This window comes from Portunus trituberculatus, chromosome 44, assembly GCF_017591435.1.
Source record: "Portunus trituberculatus isolate SZX2019 chromosome 44, ASM1759143v1, whole genome shotgun sequence".
NCBI classification, from domain to species: domain Eukaryota; kingdom Metazoa; phylum Arthropoda; class Malacostraca; order Decapoda; family Portunidae; genus Portunus; species Portunus trituberculatus.
Window position 1 is genome coordinate 3,421,654 of NC_059298.1, and position 19,244 is coordinate 3,440,897.

A 19,244-nucleotide genomic window follows, 5' to 3' on the forward strand; every position below is an offset into this window, starting at 1 on the left:
TCTCTCTCTCTCTCTCTCTCTCTCTCTCTCTCTCTCTCTCTCTCTCTCTCTCTCTCTCTCTCTCTCTCTCTCTCTCTCTCTCTCTATCTCTCCTCAGATACTTACTTGTACGTTTTTGCTTACATAAAGATACGTTTTAATTGTGCCGAAAAATATTCTGAAAAATGTATTATGTTTTTTTTTTCTATTACCCTATTTTCTGTATGAATGTCACTCTGTGTGTATGTACGGAGAAACACACACTCAGACACACACACACACACACACACACACACACACACACACACACACACACACACACACACACACACACACACACACACACACACACACACACACACACACACACACACACATTCCACGGCCGGGTGGAGATATTTGGGTGTGTCTCCTTTCACGTGTAGCCCCTGTTCACCTAGCAGTGAGTAGGTACGGGATGTAAATCGAGGAGTTGTGACCTTGTTGTCCCGGTGTGTGGTGTGTGCCTGGTCTCAGACCTATCCGAAGATCGGAAACACACACACTGGCACACACACACACACACACACACACACACACACACACACACACACACACACACACACACACACACGTTCAAGTGATTAATTTAACGTACACAGTATAAGGAAACATGTTGTGATATGTTGAGTAGAATGCTCATAACGTATAACCTTAAGGAGTCTGGATAGCTCGTTCATTTCCGAGTAGAGAATGGTCTAACTTTCTTTTTCATGTAGAAAATATACCGGACACTACTTTATGACACTCTTTTTTTCTTGAGGAAGTTTTCAAGTAGTCTCACGTGATCTTTTCTACCACACTCACCACATGTGCTTGAAGGCGACTCCTTCTGCTCGTCCCCTGCGCCGCCATTCACCGTAACGTACTTCAGGAACGGTTTGAGGAGTCGTTGTGCAGCTCATTAGATAATTTTCATTTAATGGCGCAAGCGAAATGTCCGTTCGTAATCTGAGAACGCGAACGGTGGGCGGCGGGTGACCGGTCTTGCTGCGCCTCCCCCAGTGCGTCCTCATTTCCTAGAGAATGCTCGACCTTACATTCCCCGGCGACACCATCCAGTGGCCAGGCTGAGAGGAGGGAGTCCGCTGCCTTGCCGCCCCATGTTGCGACTCATTAAAGAGGAAATGGTGTGATTTCTTCTAACGAAGTCCACCGGCCGGGTATGCAGGACGGGTTTCGCCGCGGCCAAGACGTGGGCTCGAAATGTTCCGTAGTGTTTTCATAGGTCTTGCAGGCCATTCACAGGCTGTATTTTTTTCAAGGTTTGATTCTCCCTTTCGATTTGCCAAGAGGGGCAGCCTCTTTTGTTTTTGTTATGGATGGGCTGCGTCCGAGCCAGGAGACGCTCCCTTCGTTACGCCGCGCTCCACCAGCTTGAAGATTAATTAATTTGCTAAAGAAGCGTATCGCCGTGGACAGTCTTGTTTTCTTAATTGAGTTGATTTCAGAGTGGAGTTTTCTTTAGTAGATTAGCTGGGAGAGATAAGAGGAGGACGTGGGAGGACGAGGGAGAGTGAGCGGTGTCGGACGCTGGTGGGAGAGCCGGCCATGTGAGTAGTCTATGGGCTGGACGCTATTAGATCATATTCAGACAGGATCCGAAACGTCATGAAGAGAATTCGATCCTAATTACCTGGAGCGGGAGTGCAAGACGTGTAAGCCTCGCGGGGCACGGTGGGATCTACGGTCACTCGGATAGAGACCAAATTCCCTTCTGTTTCCCTCGGTGCCCAATGTCCATCTGATCCTTAAACCTATAGAAAATGCCTTCACTCAGACATATTCCCCATACTGGAGGACAATCCACCTTTTGTACCAGAAACAAAAGGATTAAAATGGACTAATAATAGGGTGTGAGAACCTACGGGAACGCCTGGGAACGCTCAGGTGCAGAAAGCTTCGTTCAGTCCACCCAGCGATTGTGTCACAGGTGAGAGGGAAATAAAGCGGAGGAGGCGATGGATGGAGGAAGGCCAGAGGAGGAGGTGTAGGAGGAAGAGGTAGTGGTGGTGGTGGTGGTGGTGGTGGTATAGGGGGTAAGAGTGGGGAAAAGAAAAAAAAGGGAGAAAAAAGGAGAGTGGGTGGAGGGAGGAAAGGGTCAGTGTGTGACGCGCATACCAGTAGTGTATGTTGTATGTTCCCCTCCACTTCCTTCCACCACGCGACCTCCACTTGTCCTTTCCATCTGCTCTACTTCCCATCTCAACCTCTCCGTGCTCTCCACTCTCGACAGTTCTCAGACATTCCTCCTGCTCCTTTCACAAGCTTACCACCACGCCGCTGCACCCTCCCCAACCTATCTGCAACCTCTCCGCAATCCATACCACACCCTCTCCATATCACCACCACACCACGCTGCTGCACTTCGGTTTTTACGCTTACAGTTTACAACCACCGCCACCACCGCCACCCGTACCACTCCACAACTATTACTGCTCGTACCATAACCTCACGAACACAAACACCGCCTCTCACTTTTCTTCACTAAGTACAGTCTCCTGAATTTGACAGAGAGCAGAGGCAGTTGACAATCTAAAGTATGCATCTGCCTTGCTTTAAACCCCTTAAAGTTCTCGCATCTTTCCTTCACGATGGAAAAGAAGAACGCCTCACTTTATCTTCACATATTTGTCAGGACAGTCAGTTTGTTCTGTACATAAGGGAAAGCAGCGGAGAAAGAATCCCTTTAGCGGGGTCGGTCCTCCCTTGGGCAGTGTGGATGTGCAGTATTAACGAGGTTTGTGTGGAGAACCAGGAGGGAAGTCTTGTCGGGAAGAAATTAGAAAAAAACCTCTTATGAGAGGAGTTTGATGATGTTTCTAACAGTTTGGCCCATAACTGTTACTTTTTAATTCATCGATCAATAGCCGCACGCTTTGATGGAGAGTACCTTTTCCGGGCGCATTGTCAACATCTACCAGAACTACGAGCACCGCCTCGCCCCAGGGATACGGCACATTAAAATAATGACAGAGTTGTTTGGTTGAGTCGCAGCGCAAACTGAGAGGAACGCAACCGACCTGGAGAGACACTCGCACGTAAGGGTCTCTAACAGGCACCCGGAGGATTTTACGGCGATAGACCGACGCACCAGACGCACAGCAGCGCCGGCGACACGAGACTTAAATAAAAGCGTCGCGAGCAGGAGCAGTTGTCGAGAAGCCGTATGTTGTGCGAGAAGGAGACAGCCACCAGCGGGAGGGTCACGCGTGGGCAAGTTACACTCTGATGTTTTCACCTGATACGTCTGAAGCGAGACCCTGGAGAGGCGGCACGAGAAGAAAGAGGAGGGAGGCCAAGATGAGAAAGGAGGAAGAGAAGCAACACAAGAGAGATAGGGACGGCAAGGGGAACACTGAGAATAAAGATACCGGAAAAATAAATTACTAAACAAATAAGGGTGGTGTGTGTGTGTGTGTGTGTGTGTGTGTGTGTGTGTGTGTGTGTGTGTGTGTGTGTGTGTGTGTGTGTGTATTTATGTGTTTCTACACACACACACACACACACACACACACACACACACACACACACAGTGGAAGGTTCGTCTTATCAGAGTAAGTTTTTTTTTTTTTTCTTTCCACTCTCGAAACCATTTCAGTATTTCTGTCTTTGTCCTCCCCGAGAGTGACGTTAGGCTTACTGGCTCCTGCCCACTCTTGTCTATTTTCAAGAGTGACCTGACCTGCGGCGTGGCCCGGGGGAAGGTGTTACTCAGTTCCGTTTCAGGGGTTGAAGATTTAGTCGTGTGAATGTTTGAGTACGGGATGGACTTGTATGGTAACTTTGTTTGGGCTAAAACAAACAATAGTGTAAATGTAATATACCAGAGGTAGTAAAAGGTAAATTACTCATACAACAAAAGATAATTATAATAACTTTTATAATGAGGTATATTAGAGGAGGAGATGATATCTGAGAGGCGTGTAGTTGATGGGAATGGTAAGGTCTAAACAAAGTGAAAATACAAAGAGCAGTGAGGAAAGTGAAAATATGAAGTATGAGATGTCTTTCTGAAGATCTTTAGTATGTTAGCAAAGATGAATCTATTATATTCTTAGAAGTTTACTGTTGCTACTGAGTCCCGTATTCTGAAAGACTTTGCTCTCTCACCATCACTGCTTTCCAAAGGCTCCAGTTGAAAATATTTGTATTTTTAGGAGTGTTTTTATGGTTCTAATGATAGACTGACAAGATTTCTAGTGTATCAAAAAGAGAAGCTTTCTTGAAAACCCAGCTAGTTGTCTCTGTGGCTTTGGAAAATTGTCGTTGTGGGATAGAAAGGCGTTTCTTAATACGGGCGTAAGAAGAATGGAAGTTTATTGATACAGCTAAGAAAAATGGATATCAATTAAGAACAAGTAACATTTCATAAGTCCGTTCAGAACAAGAAAAAAAAACACCTTCTTTTTCTCTGTATCTGATTGTTGCCCTTGAAGAGAAAAATCATCTTTCAGACGCCAAAAAAGTGTGATTAAATGAGGATATGAGAGAACATTAAAAGAGTCTAAATAGAGCAGCTGAGGACACCGACGAGATGAGGTAAGCAAGGCAGGCAAAGACAGATCCAAAGGAATATTCCAGTATAGAGAACAAAGGATGGGAAATCAGTCGGTCCTTTGAGATAAAAAAGAGTGATTAATGGAAAACAATCCCGTGGGATATAATAATCTGCTTGGGTGAGGGTGGCAAATCTCCTGATGGTGATCGTGATTATTCTTTCGATGTCAGTTATTTTATCTATTTATTTATTTAGTTGGGTATTTATTTATCTACTTATTTGTTTGTTTATGAATTTATGTATGTGTATGTGTATGTGTATGAACGAGAGAGAGAGAGAGAGAGAGAGAGAGAGAGAGAGAGAGAGAGAGAGAGAGAGAGAGAGAGAGAGAGAGAGAGAGAGAGAGAGACCACAAACCAGGACACAACAACTTTGAGGTAAGCATATCTAACCAACGTAAGCCGACGAGAAAGAAGAACCTCAAATCACTGGCCAGAATATAAATGAGACAAGAAAAAAAAGAAAAGAAAAACAGAGAAGAAGAAAACCGTAAATACCAAAACCACCAACACAACACAACACACTCGCTCCAGTCTATACTTTCTTGGGTGTTGTCTGGCTCACTCCCTCTTCTCACTTTCAATTACGTAGCATAAACTTAGGTAAACTTTGATCACTACGAGAGCTGTAGGGGTGGGTGCCGGTGGACGCTGAGATAACAAGATCGAAAATATAACACCGTATCAATAGCGTGAGATATGAGGGGTGTGTGTGTGTGTGTGTGTGTGTGTGTGTGTGTGTGTGTGTGTGTGTGTGTGTGTGTGTGTGTGACGAGCCGAAAGAAAAGTGATCGGTGGTGTATACGGATAGTGAAGATGGTGATTTATAGACACCAATGGAACAGGAGAGTGAGGAGAAGAAGAAGGTGGTGGTTGAGGAGGAAGAAGAGGAAGGAGGAGGAGGAGGAGGTAGAGGAGGAGGAGGAGGAGGACAAGAAGGTCATGATAGTGGTAATGATGATGATAGTGTTGGCATAGTGTGGGTGGTGTTGGAATACAAAAAAAGAAGAGCTAAATGATGGTGTAACAGTGATTAATAAAAGGTAACAATGTACTCATGATAATAAAGGGAAAAGGTTACGGTATGAGAACATGAAAAAAGAAAATAGACAATAAATTACTTTACTTTGTCCACACTAAAAAGGGTTAGTATAACAATGCCCGGAACAAAAAGGAACAAAGTCAACAAAGAGAAGAGACGAACACAAGAGGAGGGAAACTGTTCAAGAAAAGGAGAGAAAAGATCGGCCAGGAGAAAAGAAAGGAAAGAAGAGGAGGAGGAGGAGGAGGAGGAGGAGGAGGAGGTTGGGGGTGATGAGTGTTCCCCTTCATCCATCAGCGCGAGGCCACACTCAGGCCCTGACCCCATATATCCTCTCTATATGCCCATATATTTGTTCCACTTCCCGCCCAAGGTCCCGCTACATCGTCTCAGCCCACAAAGACATCGTTTCCCGGGTTACTCCGATTTGGGGGAGATTTAGCTCTTCCTCGGCTCCCTTCGCCTCCTCAGGTTATTAGTTTTGGCTCGGCTAATGTGGTAACTAATGAGTGACTAAGGAGGAGGGAAGCTGAAGGTCTCACAACTTCAAGAACCTTGGCGGCAGGAGGAGAGGCGGCTGTGTGGTCGCGACGCACCGGGCGGGCGGCGCGGACGCTCCACAATGGGAAACTGACCAAAGCAGAGGAACGCCTGCACCTGCTGGCAAGACGCCTTCCTTACGACCAGTGCTGGAAAACAATCGGCAAGGATCAATACACCAACGGGGCCGAGGTCCTTAAGGGTCACGCTCGCGGCGCCTCGCCACCGCTAACTGGACCTTACGGCTCCTCTCTGCAGCCCTGCCAACAACTCACCTCCTCTCCGCCACACTTGGGATGACCACTTCTTTAAGGATTCCAGTGCACCTCACTTCCCTACACATGTCTGCTTTGTTTCCTTGAGAATCATCTGAGTTAGTTTTACTTGACGGGAGAGTTGAAGTATCCCTAACCTAAGCCCTGTCCGCCGCCACACCAGCCGCCGCGACTTGGCGCTCCCTTGGCGGCACTGGCCACAGCTCCAGACCTGGCCACGGCGGAGTACTGTAGCGGCGTCTCACTAAATCGACACTCGCCAAGCACTCGGCTCTCACCTCTTCTCTCGGCGGACGAGTTAGGGTTCAACAGGGGGGACATTTCGTCTTGTGCTGGGGATGCGATGCTACGGAGGCTGCGGTGTCCTTATAGCGAGGACCATCCACAGTAACGGGTCTCAGTCTTCTCTGGCACCGCTGAGGAGAACCAGCGGAGATTATAAATTGACCCTCACCCCGCCGCTCTGTAATGGAGTGAAAAAAAAAGACTGGAATCTGTGGGGATATGGAATTTTGAATGGGGTTCCAAATCCTGATTATGTGAATAGTGATTGTTATCTGCGGGAAAAATTCTTCATTCTCATCCATGCATTACACATCTCGGGGCATGGAGACTTGACAGTGATTTCTTGCCGCGCCAGAGAGAGAGAGAGAGAGAGAGAGAGAGAGAGAGAGAGAGAGAGAAAGAGAGAGAGAACGAGCGTAGAAGCAAAAAACAATACCGTATCTCTCTCTCTCTCTCTCTCTCTCTCTCTCTCTCTCTCTCTCTCTCTCTCTCTCTCTCTCTCTCTCTCTCTCTCTCTCTCTCTCTCTCTCTCTCTCTCTCTCTCTCTCTCTCTCTCTCTCTCTCTCTCTCTCTCTCTCTCTCTCTCTCTCTCACACACACACACACACACACACACACACACACACACACACACACACACACACACACACACACACACACACACACACACACACACACACACACAACACAGCCCCCTTCGCAGAGCAACGCAAATATCACCAGCTACTAAGGTCTGTCCGTCCTCCGCATTTCCCTCCATCCCGGCATAACACATAAACTCGGAGCGGCGGACGAGGAAGAAACAGAAGCCAGAAACAACATACCGGGGAGCGGGCGGGACCTAGGAAGGACTAACGCAGAAGGTTCAGAGCGCCATTACTTCTTGATGGAGGTTTAATCCTTGCAGCCCCCTCTGATGATCGAGCCTCAGACGGACTAAGACACACACACACACACACACACACACACACACACACACACACACACACACACACACACACACGTCTCGAGTTCGAAACCACTCTCTCTGTAGTACGAAAACAATCTAGACCTTTTATACTTTCTGTTTTTTCTTTCTCTCTCTCTCTCTCCCTCGCTCTCTTTTCTCCCATTTTGGACTCCGCTTATCTGCTCCGGGGAGGTGATGGTGGTGCTGGTGGGCTGTTTTTTTAGATGTTATTGGTGGTGTTTTGAGTGACGATGTGTTTGGGGAGGCGGCGGAGACCAGGCTAGATAGATGGGGTGCGCTTCTTCAAGACTTCGGACAAGCTAGGTAGTGGTGGTGGTAGTGGCGGTGGCGGTAGTAGTGGTGGCGGTAAAGTAATGGATTAATACATCTTTGGCCAGTGAGCATTGCCTGCATTATATATTGACGGAACGAGGGTTTGGTCTCCTCGTACCAAACCTTCACCTTTCCTATTATTTTCCCTCTTAAAGATCCGTCCGACTTTACCTTCCCTTCCTGGTGCACTCGTGGATGTTCAGTGCACCGTGCGTAGAGTCGGAAGGATGCTAAAGTGAGTCGGAATGGGTGTTGTGGTGTGAAGGGAGGAGGATTGAGTGCTGTGTCGGGGGTGAGAGCGAGTATACAGCTGATTGGTGGGGTTTAAGTTGAAGAAGGAGGTGGAGAGGGACAAATGGGTGGGTGTAAGGGTGTGTAGGAGGCGGCGGCGGTGGGCGAGAGGAGTTATGAGGGAGCACTAAGAGGACAAATGGTGCTTCTGAACTCACACGCGACACGAGGCGGCGACATGGCTGTACCTTGGCCCCGGTCCCGGTGACCCGCCGGAACCCGACTCCTTGTTGACACTGAGAAGGCGAGGTGAAAATGCAGTTTATTTTTCTTTCATATGTGATCTCCTGAATTCCGTTCCATCGTGACATTTACTTTAGGTGAAGATAAAAGCTGACAGACGAAAGTGAAGTGTTATTTCTCCTTGTATGCTTTACTTTAATGTTTTGTGGATACTTTCAACCTAATTCATATTTCATATAACGCTGCTGCAACTCTGTAGAAAAGAAAATATTAAAACTTATTATTGTCTAGGGTTTTAAAGCGACAATACGAACCAACATAAAAATTATTATTAAAAAATCTTTAAAAATAACCTTACTTATATTCGTGAATGTGTTTGATGTGTCATTTGTGTCATCACCTGCAGCATTAGTGACTTTGTGGCAGGGGAAACGGCAAGGACAAGCATGGAGCCTCAGAATGAAACTCCCATACAGTAGTGTATATTATAGGCAAGAGCACAGCTGGATCTGAAGAGTGTTTAATTAAAGTATGTGTGAATCAAGAGAAAACACGCCACCGTTACGTGATTACTGCTTAGCGTCAGTTTAGTTAGACAAACATTTGACCAACGATCCATTGCAGGATTTGGAAGCAACATTGATGAGGGCGATGACGAGAGGTGTAGGTGGTGGTGGTGAGGTAGTTGTTGGTGGGACTGTGGTGGGGTTGTGGTGGTTTGTAGGGATAAAGTGGTGATGTCTTTGTAGTGGACTGTGGATTGGTGGGTGGTGGGGAGAATGTTATGAAGGGCTGTGGTAGAGCGGTGGAAGGCTAAGATGAAGCGGGGAGATGATGTGGGTGGGTTGGAGGAGTTGTGGGTTGAGGATGTGGAGGTGGAGGGATGGGTGAGTGGAGTGAGGATGTAAGAAGAACAAGATGAAGGTAGTAAGGTTGTGAAAATAGCGCCAAAAGTTTTCTTTTGAGGTCAAGGTTGTGTAAGATACTTGATAAAGATGTAATTTTGTGAAAAGTTTGCAAAGTCTGGAGGTGTGATGAGGAGCCGCGCCGTGCGTGTGGGTGGCGGGGGGGTGGGAGGCCTGAGGACACTGCAACACTCTACTGATTGGCAGACTGCAACATGGAAAGGTCTTAGAATGGTATAACACCCTCATGCATAAAAGGAATGCATGAATATAATTCTGCAAAGGCTGCCCGGTACACACCAGAGTTCGAAGCAATTAGTGCTCAGTAAGTGGGCTGAACTTATATAATTCTTGAAAAAAAAAAAATGAGTGGCTTGATTTTCAATTACTTCATTTCTTCTATCTTCACAACAATAACATAAAGTAAACATTGACAAAGAAATTCTTTAGATGGTAATTAAACTAATTAATTGGCGCAGTTGCCTTGTCTTTCAGTAGCGTGGCGGTAGGACTTACCTCCCCTCCCTCCAACATGTCCCTGCAGTGGTGGTCACCTGCTACGTCAGGCGCCGCCACCCAGCCTCCCCTGACCTTCCTTTGTCCTCGGGTCACTCCTGAGGCCCCGCCATTTGCCAGGTCCCGGTAGTGGTGTGGCGCCCCGCCTCGTGGTTTCTATTTATCTTTTTCTTTGTTTGCGTGTCTGGTTGGGGTGGCAAGGCAGCACTAGGCTTGTCACATTTTGCTCCACTTGCCTCCACAGGACTGAAGTGGCATTGCGATGACCTTGAACCTCCTCGGCGAGACCATTCCTTCTCCACTGGACATTAGTGGACATTGCTCCTATTGGCTGGCAGGGGACACCTTCCGCCAATCGGCAAGGGACTTTGTTTCCCTGCATCCGTGGAAAAACGCTATTGACCAATCACATTAGGTTATGTAAAAATGTGAGGGTCAGGCAGCCAATAGGATGCGGGAACTGGACAGTGGCCATCGATCGAGCGGGGTTACCCACGCCGGCTGGGACCGCTCTCCCCCTCAGGCTCCCCTCTCTCTCTCACTCTCCCTTTCCTCTTCCCCTCGCTCCCTCGCTCCCTCGCTCTCTGAAATTGTTCCCTTTCTTATTTCTTTTCCTCTCTCTCTCTCTCTCTCTCTCTCTCTCTCTCTCTCTCTCTCTCTCTCTCTCTCTCTCTCTCTGTGTGTGTGTGTGTGTGTGTGTGAACAGATATACAGATAGTTGTGAGTTGTAGGTGGATAAACACGCAAATACACTGACAGACAGGCAGGCAGGCAGGCAGAAACACGCACACACACACACACACACACACACACACACACACACACACACACACACACACACACACACACACACACACACACACACACACACACACACACAGAGAGAGAGAGAGAGAGAGAGAGAGAGAGAGAGAGAGAGAGTATGTGTGAACTTATAATCATTCAATTAGAAGCATGATGGTCAAAATTGATGCAAATATCAAGGTGTATTTTGATATGAGTCACCTCATTGCACTGGACGCACAATGAATCATATTTTCCTTGCACTTTTTATGTCACTAAAATTAATTATGTTGTCCTGGTTTGCTTTTTCATGTGCCGCTCAGTATTTTTTAAATGTAAGATGAGGAAACTGGCTAAGGGCAACAAAAATATAAAAAAGCCCCACTTAATTGCCAGTCCCCTTGCAGGTCAAAAAAAAGTTAGTCGAAAGAAAAGGATAAATGTCTTAAAATCTCCCTCTCAAAAGAAGTCAAGTCGTAGGAAGATGGAAATAAAGAAGCAGGCAGGGAGTTCCAAAATTTACAGGAAACTGAAGAAATAATTAGAAAAAAAGGAAAGAAAAAATTACATACGATCAAAAATACAAACACCACAAGACACTCATATTTACGAATGGACAACACTTAGTAAGGAAGACATACCTTATGAAAAAAAAAAAAAAACCTTAGAAAAAACAAAAGGAAAACACGTATATATAAGCCTCGTATAGGTGTGTGAAACTAAACATGACGTGACTGTGAGGCTAAGCATAGTGCCAGGCATGTGAAGCTTCCTGCTATCAACTAACAACGCCCAGGCTCAGGTCTCGCCTCGTCAGGTACACGGAACAAGGCAACGTGAGGTGATCCGAAGTGCGCAGCGGGAGGAGTAACAGAACAAGCGAGTCACTGTGGGAAATGCGACGAGAACCCGGTATGTGGTCCAGAGTTCGAAGAGGAGACACCCATGGGAAGGAGGACGAGGAGACGACGAGAGCCAGACGGATGAGGCGGATAAGGGAGCAAGGCAGGACAGCTCACCCGCAGTACATGTATGGGTGGTTGTGGGTGGAGGCGGCTGGGGGAGGGACGGGTTCTGGTGGCCTTGTCAAGCATCGGGTGGTGTGGCTTAATTTGATCTAATGCTAACCACGCGGCAGGAGAAATTTCATGGACTTTTTTTTATTTCGTTTGTGTTTACTTTTTTCTCTTCTCTTTATTTCAGTTTTGTGCTTTATTTCGTTCTCTTCTTTCCTTTTCCTTTATTTACAGTATGCAGTGTCTATCCTGTCTGCGTCTTTCCTTTCTCTCTCTCTCTCTCTCTCTCTCTCTCTCTCTCTCTCTCTCTCTCTCTCTCTCTCTCTCTCTCTCTCTCTCTCTCTCTCTCTCTCTCTCTCTCTCTCTCAATCAAGTCTTTCAGCTTTCATTTTTTCACCACTAAACATTCTCATTCTCCTCTCCCTTGCCTTGTACAAGCTCCTCGCCCTCCTTCATTCATCCTTGCCTATTCTCCTCGCCCTCTCGCCACACTATTCTGCTCCCCGCACACTCTCTTACCCACTATCCTCTCCCAACACCTCTTCTCTTTCTCTTCCAAACACCCTTCTTTCTACAACGCTTGGCCCTCACTCCTCCCTCCACTCTTCATTCTCTCTCTCTCTCTCTCTCTCTCTCTCTCTCTCTGGTGCCCTTTACACTTCACCCCTTCTTCTTCTCCCTACCTCCTCTCTTTCCCTCTTTCCCTCCGCCCCAGGCAACATGGAGTTCACAGTGGGAAGGTCAGACAGAAAGAGAAGAGGAAGAGAAGAATTAGTGGAGGAAAAAAGAAAGACAAGGACGAAAGGAAAATAATAAGTAATTGATGAAATATCCAGTTTATGTGTTGTCGATGGATCAGTGAGAATCCGAAGCACTGTTCAAGCGTTCAATGAAGTTTAGCGAAAGGGAATTGAGAGAGAGAGAGAGAGAGAGAGAGAGAGAGAGAGAGAGAGAGAGAGAGAGAGAGGACAATGAATCGCCACGGAGACCAGTGAAGAGCACAGCAAACTCTTCACTGTGTGGGTGGGGACGAGGACGGGGGAGGGGGAGAGGAGGAGAGAAAAAGTGCAAGAGCCAAAGGAGCAATAACAAAGGAAGGATACTCACTCTCATATAGGAATAAATCAATGGAAATAAACAGCCAAAGAATGAAATGAAAAGAGGGAGGCGAAACTTATGATAACACACGCAGATACACACACACACACACACACACACACACACACACACACACACACACACACACACACACACACACACACACACACACACACACACAATCAGAGAGAGAGAGAGAGAGAGAGAGAGAGAGAGAGAGAGAATAAAGGGGACGGCAGGGAAGATATGAGGCGCAGGGGGAAGTGGTGTCGAGGAAAGGGTGGAGGTCCAGGCTGGAGAGGCGAGAGGGAGGGAGGGAAGAGGGTAGAGGAGGGTGAAGGGGGTCGTTGAGAGAAGGGAGCGTCCAGAGACATTCAAGTGGGGGGAGGGGGAGGCGGCGGCGAGGGGACGGAGGACACTGAAGGGACGAGGGGCCCTGGAGTGGAGGGGTCGGCCAGCCAATGAGGTCGCGTCACTGGCCGCTGTCCATCGATCTGCTGGCGGTGACGGCCATTGTGACCAGGACGGCGGCCCCGACTCCCTCACTCACCCTTACCGGCACGCGGCGCCGCCCGCTCCTCCAGCCCGCAGGGGATCATGTTTTGCATCTTTCATCTTCACCACACGTCCCGCGAGGCTGAGGGGACTCTGCGGACGGCTAGCGGTGCTGTGTTTGCCTCCCGAAGTGATAGGGGTGAGGGGAGCCAGGCTGACCTCCACCATCACGGGGCGCGGGTCGCCATCCTCGGACACTGGCCACTCAGCGGTCACTGGTCTCGCGCCACAAGATGAGGCCCCACACAATGGCTTCCCGCGGCACGGCTGGCTCCCTGGGTCGCCGCGGACCACACTGCATCACCCTCGGGGCCTGGCGCTCGTGCTGGAAATAAGATGGGTGACTGTGTCCCTGCAGCACAAGGTCGAATGTGGTGCTGTGGCGTGGCTGTGGCTGTGGCTGTGGCGTCGGTAGGTCACCAGGAATCAATAGTGGTGAGCAGGTAGTGTCTCTGGATGCTGTAAGGCCAAGTGATACTCTGCAAATATTTGACAACTTTCCTGAAACACATACTCTTGACTCAAGGATCCATTTAACTCTTTACTTAAACCATACTTTGTGTTGTGTTGAGGCGAAACAAATCTCCAACAATTTCTATTGTTTTACCACTCCACGGTTTTCTAACATACATAGAAAATGGATGACGGGACGGTGTGTTGATTTTCTGGGGGGACTGCAGAAGTCATTAGTGTTGCTCTTTACTCATGTTCATAATGATTTCTGGCAAGTATTCTAAATATTTATGTTTAAGTTGCAAAAAAGCGAAATCTAGTTATTTTCTTTGATGTTTTGCTTATGTTATATTTAATAATAGTTATGAAGGTTTGGTATTTCATGTTATATTATTGTTTATGTAATAATTAGTTATTTTTTGTATGATCTTCCTGGGCCCTTCAGTTGTCACACAATATTGCCTCCATCGGCAGAACTATATTTCCACTTCTTCCTGTAAAGCTTTATGTATTGATCTAGTTCTTTATTTATTTTGATTACAGAAAACAATACATCGGTGTCACTATTCAACAGATTTCAAATTGTTTGATTGTACTGTTCTCATATAAGCTGTTGATGGGAGAATATCTAAGTCACGGGTATATCCAAGCTCCTAGATGTGCGCTAATTGCAATACTAAAGTGAAGGAACATCTATAATGTCTCACTTGATTATAATTGATTTAAGTTATTACTAAATATTGATTCAAACTACACGATTATCATTTCCAGGAAAGAGCAAATATTCGTGATGCAAATTTGATATCAAGAAATTTCTAGGAAATGTAATCCTTACCGCATGTGTCACTTGTGCATTACAGCTGGCCTACGTGGCCCTTAGTGAGCGACATGAGAGGCACCGGCACCCACAGCTGGTTGTAATGAAATGAAGCAAAACCACACATCGGTCATGCCCAGCAGCGGCCTCCGCGTCCCTGCTTGATCCGCGTCCAAGTTTTTGTCCAGAGTTACCTGGCGTGGTCGGCCAGCACCTGGGCGGCTGCGCGATCAATAGCACGAGGCTGGTGTCCGTCTGCCTACCTGTATGGACTTGATGGATGGAGTGATGAGCTTCACTGAGATGGGTCAAGCCAGGACAGGACCATGTCATAATGGTGAGGCAGAGGCTGTGCCTTGCTCCCGCCGGTAGCAGCAAAACATAAAGGTGAAGAGGACGTACTTGTCGGAGTCTTGCTTCCGGGAGACCAAGATGGATATACAAATTCTGAATGACTGCATGGTCCTGTTTTTCTTCACACCAAGAAGCATTTCCTAATTGTGAGCCAGAAAACTGGCACGTGTTTCTTGCATTTATACAATATTATCTACCCTCATCCCTTCTTCCTATCCCCAGTAAAAAAAAAAAATCAACTCAATCACAAAAAATTGGGATCAGTAAAACACAGACATCTGTTGCCATCTCAGAGGCACAGAGGCTTGTGAGAGGCATCCAGCCATCGAGTGACAGACAGCGGTAACAGAATCCAGCTATAAACTGGCAGAGGAATGGTTAGCAGGGAAGGCAGGCAGGGAATGAGGAGGGGTCGAGACAAGAAGAAAGAGGGATGTGGGGGAGAGGTAATGCGGGGATGATTGGGAGGGTCCCACGCCGCCCCCGCACTCTCGGGATACATTAGCCCTCCACCCCACCCTGAGCCCTTCACACGCCTGCACCTTGTCTCCTGTTTTCATTTATTCGTTCTGCAAGAGGTTTAATGAACACTTGGGTCTGTGTGAGGCTGTGTCAGTGTGAGTAGGTTTGGCATCACATTTGTGCAGCGTTCGCGGGCCGGCGTTGATGGCACTCTGCTTTGCGTGGCGAACTTTGCTTGAATAAGTCACGCTCTTCAGACGGCAAGACTAAAGCACTCCACCTGGACCTATTTTTTATGTAATATGAGTACCATTGAAGTAAGGGCCAGCCATTTTGATGGAAGAGGATCAAAAAAAGATTTTCTGGTGCATTTGGTCATGTTATTAATACATGGAAGCGAATTCTTGATCAAGGGAGGAGAGGAGGGGATGGAAGAGCCCTCACGCGATTGGCTTCTGCCCCTGTACTCTCTCTCTCTCGGGTGTCTGCCGGGATCTCAGAAACCGGGATCATTGTCAACTAGGACCTCAGACACTGGCCATGCTCCCTCTAATCTCCATGTATGAGATCCTGGTACGAGTAAGATACGTGGCGATGTAACCCATATACTGGCACACATTTTTAGCCTGAGATCTGTGTACAATTAGACCATTTCATTGGCATTAGTAAAGGTTTATGGAGGTTAGAAGGTTAATGGCCAGAGTCTTCACTATTCTAATTCCCACATTAGTAAACAGAATGAATATGGAAACGCGACATGTAACTCAAGGATTTAGACTCTTAGTAATGGGCGCTGCAATAATGTACTATATTATACCTGTCATCTGCATGGTCTCCTTGTCACCTGCAGCTATACAGACTGGCTTCTCTGTTATGTGAGGTCCCTGTCAGGCAGAGATTCCCTACAGCTTGGTTTCTTGTCACCTCCCATATCAGCTGAGGTCCCTGTCAGCTGAGGGGCCCGTCAAGTGGGTTCATTGTCATCTGAAGTCCTCGTCAGCTGGAGTCCTTGACGTTCAATTGTTATTAATGACATGATAATTTATAAGTAGGGTGTTCATACATTTGTTGTGCCACATGTGTGTTTTTTTTCCTATTATTGCTATTAGTTTCATTATTTTATAGTTTGACTGTCAGGTTGGCATTCTTGTTATATTATGAATTGGGTTTTGTGTGTGTGTGTGTGTGTGTGTGTGTGTGTGTGTGTGTGTGTGTGTGTGCAGAGAGAGAGAGAGAGAGAGAGAGAGAGAGAGAGAGAGAGAGAGAGTGTTCGTGGCTACATGTTTTTGTGTTTTAAATATTCAACAACACGCCTAACAACAACAATATTAGCAACAGCAACAGCAACAACAACGACAAATGATTATAGTAATGATGATGATGATAATAATAATAATAATAATAATAATAATAATAATAATAATAATATCAACACTGCCAACGTAAAGAAATAGTTACTGATCATGTCTTGTGTTGTGGAATCACTTTTATCTGCATCTCATTCAACATTCATTCAGTGTGTTGCGTGTAGCAGGCTCTCCGTCCCTCCTTGCCAGACACCCCACCTGCAGTCGAGTCGAGACAGTCCTGAGAGGCCGCCGTCTTGCCTCAATAAACGCCTCATTCCCTGGGCGCTGAGACCGATCATCATCCTGCTGCAGTGGCGGTGAGGAGCAGCCCCCGCCCTCTGTACCGCCGCTCAACCGCCTTTTTCACCGTCTTATTGGCCAATTATCTCAAGAATGTTGCGCGTAATGTGTACCGCGGCCTCCACACGCTGTCTGGCTCTCCTCTTGCTGTGGCGCATTTTTTGGGGCATTAACTATTGTCCTGGGCATTAAACATCGTCGAGGATCCTGCGTGTGTCTGTTTTTTGAGACTCCGAGCCCACCGGGGATTTGATCTGATGTCCCACCTCGGTAACCATCCACCCGACGCAAAACTGCCTCCCACTGAACATAGATGTGCTCACGCCAGAAACCTGCGCCCATTCATCGCTAGTTTGTCGTCTTCATGCTGCTATTGTGTAATTTTTTGTTATGCCTGATGGTACTGGGCTGCGGGTGAGGGCGTGTGAAGGAGTGAGTGGGTGGGTGGGGGTGATTGGATGGGGGTAGCGAGCCTGTGAACCAGCCGGCCAGCCATCCATTCACCTACCCCTCCACCCACTCCTCTTCTCCCTCCATCACCCTCCCCCAAGCCCAGCCCTGTCTCACCCCCCGTCGCTGTAAGGCTCCTGAATACCTGGATGTCGCCGGCGTGTCCCCTGCACCCACATGTTAACACACTACCTGCCCTTCCTCCCGTCCCTCAGTGTTTTGTGGGTCCCGGGCCGCCTCGCTCTATCTTGATTCATCGCCCTCTTCGTTCTCCTCATGTGTTTCCCTCCCTCTCCTTTCTCCGACCAGATGGGTGAGGCGAGGAGGGTGAAAATGGGTGGAAAGATTTTGGATGGGGTGATGGTTGGGTGGGTTACAGCTGGAAGATGCAGTGTTGGTGGGTGATGTAACAAGTTCGCCTAGGAATATAGGAGCAATAGTGGTGGTTGTGATGATGATATATATGGGAAAGCTAAACAAACACAATTCTTGAGAAAGTGGAAATAGATAAGTGAGCCAGGAAGTGATGGACAGGAGTTTCAAGACATTTATCCGGTCTTTGGCAAACTCTATCAGACCTGCAAGGGGCTGGCAACTAAGTGGGCCTTTCTTTTTTTTATTTTTTGTTATACTCGGTTTTTCTCTCTTACATAAAGATAAGGTGAGCAGAATGTGGGTTGAGTTTAACAGATGAAATGAATGGCAGAAAGACATTGAGGGGTAGGAAAATGCGACACTGTCCTCTCCATATTCACAGACTCGCCCAAAACCAGCAAAAAAATTTAATGTAGGGAGACGCAACGTTTTTTAAGATGCTAAAATCTTTTGTCCATACTTTTTTTTGTCCCCGCTTGTCCAGGCCTGTCCTTTTCTGGGCCTTTTTTGTTCCTTTTAGTCCCCTCTTCCCCTCCTCCCTCCAGAGACTCCCGAATGACGGTCAGATTGTGGGCAGCCATGAGTGATCACCCCCCTTTCCCCCATCTTTTCCCCCACCACCACCTGCGGCTCTCTCCCCTCTCCTCCAAACCACCAACAGTCCCCACCACCCTCATCCACCCACGCAGCTTTTCTTGCCCGTTTTTTTTCTCCTCCTCCTCCTCCTCCTCCTCCTCCTCCTCCTCCTCCTCCTCCTCCTCCTCCTCCTCCTCCTCGTCGTCGTCGTTGATCATAATTTTCTTTCGTCTTTTTAATTTATTTATCTAACTTTAATAATTCCGTGTAGTTTTGTTAGGTAAGTTTAGAAACAGACGCACACACACACACACACACACACACACACACACACACACACACACACACACACACTATATTTTTAGCATTCTCATTATTGTATTCTTCCATATTTGTGTGTGTGTGTGTGTGTGTGTGTGTCTATGATTTTTGTGGTATTGACCTTTGATTTACACACACACACACACACACACACACACACACACACACACACACACACACACACACACACACACACACACACACACACACACACACACACACACACACACACTCTCTCTCTCTCTCTCTCTCTCTCTCTCTCTCTCTCTCTCTCTCTCTCTCTCTCTCTCTCTCTCTCTCTCACCTCTCCCTCACGTTTTCCTTTCTTTTTTCTCTCACAATTCCCGGTTTCCTCCTTTCACGGCGCTAATACCTCGCAGGGACCGCACCTCGCCCGCTCTCTTCCTTCCCTTCTTTATTGAGGGGCTTGATGGGAGT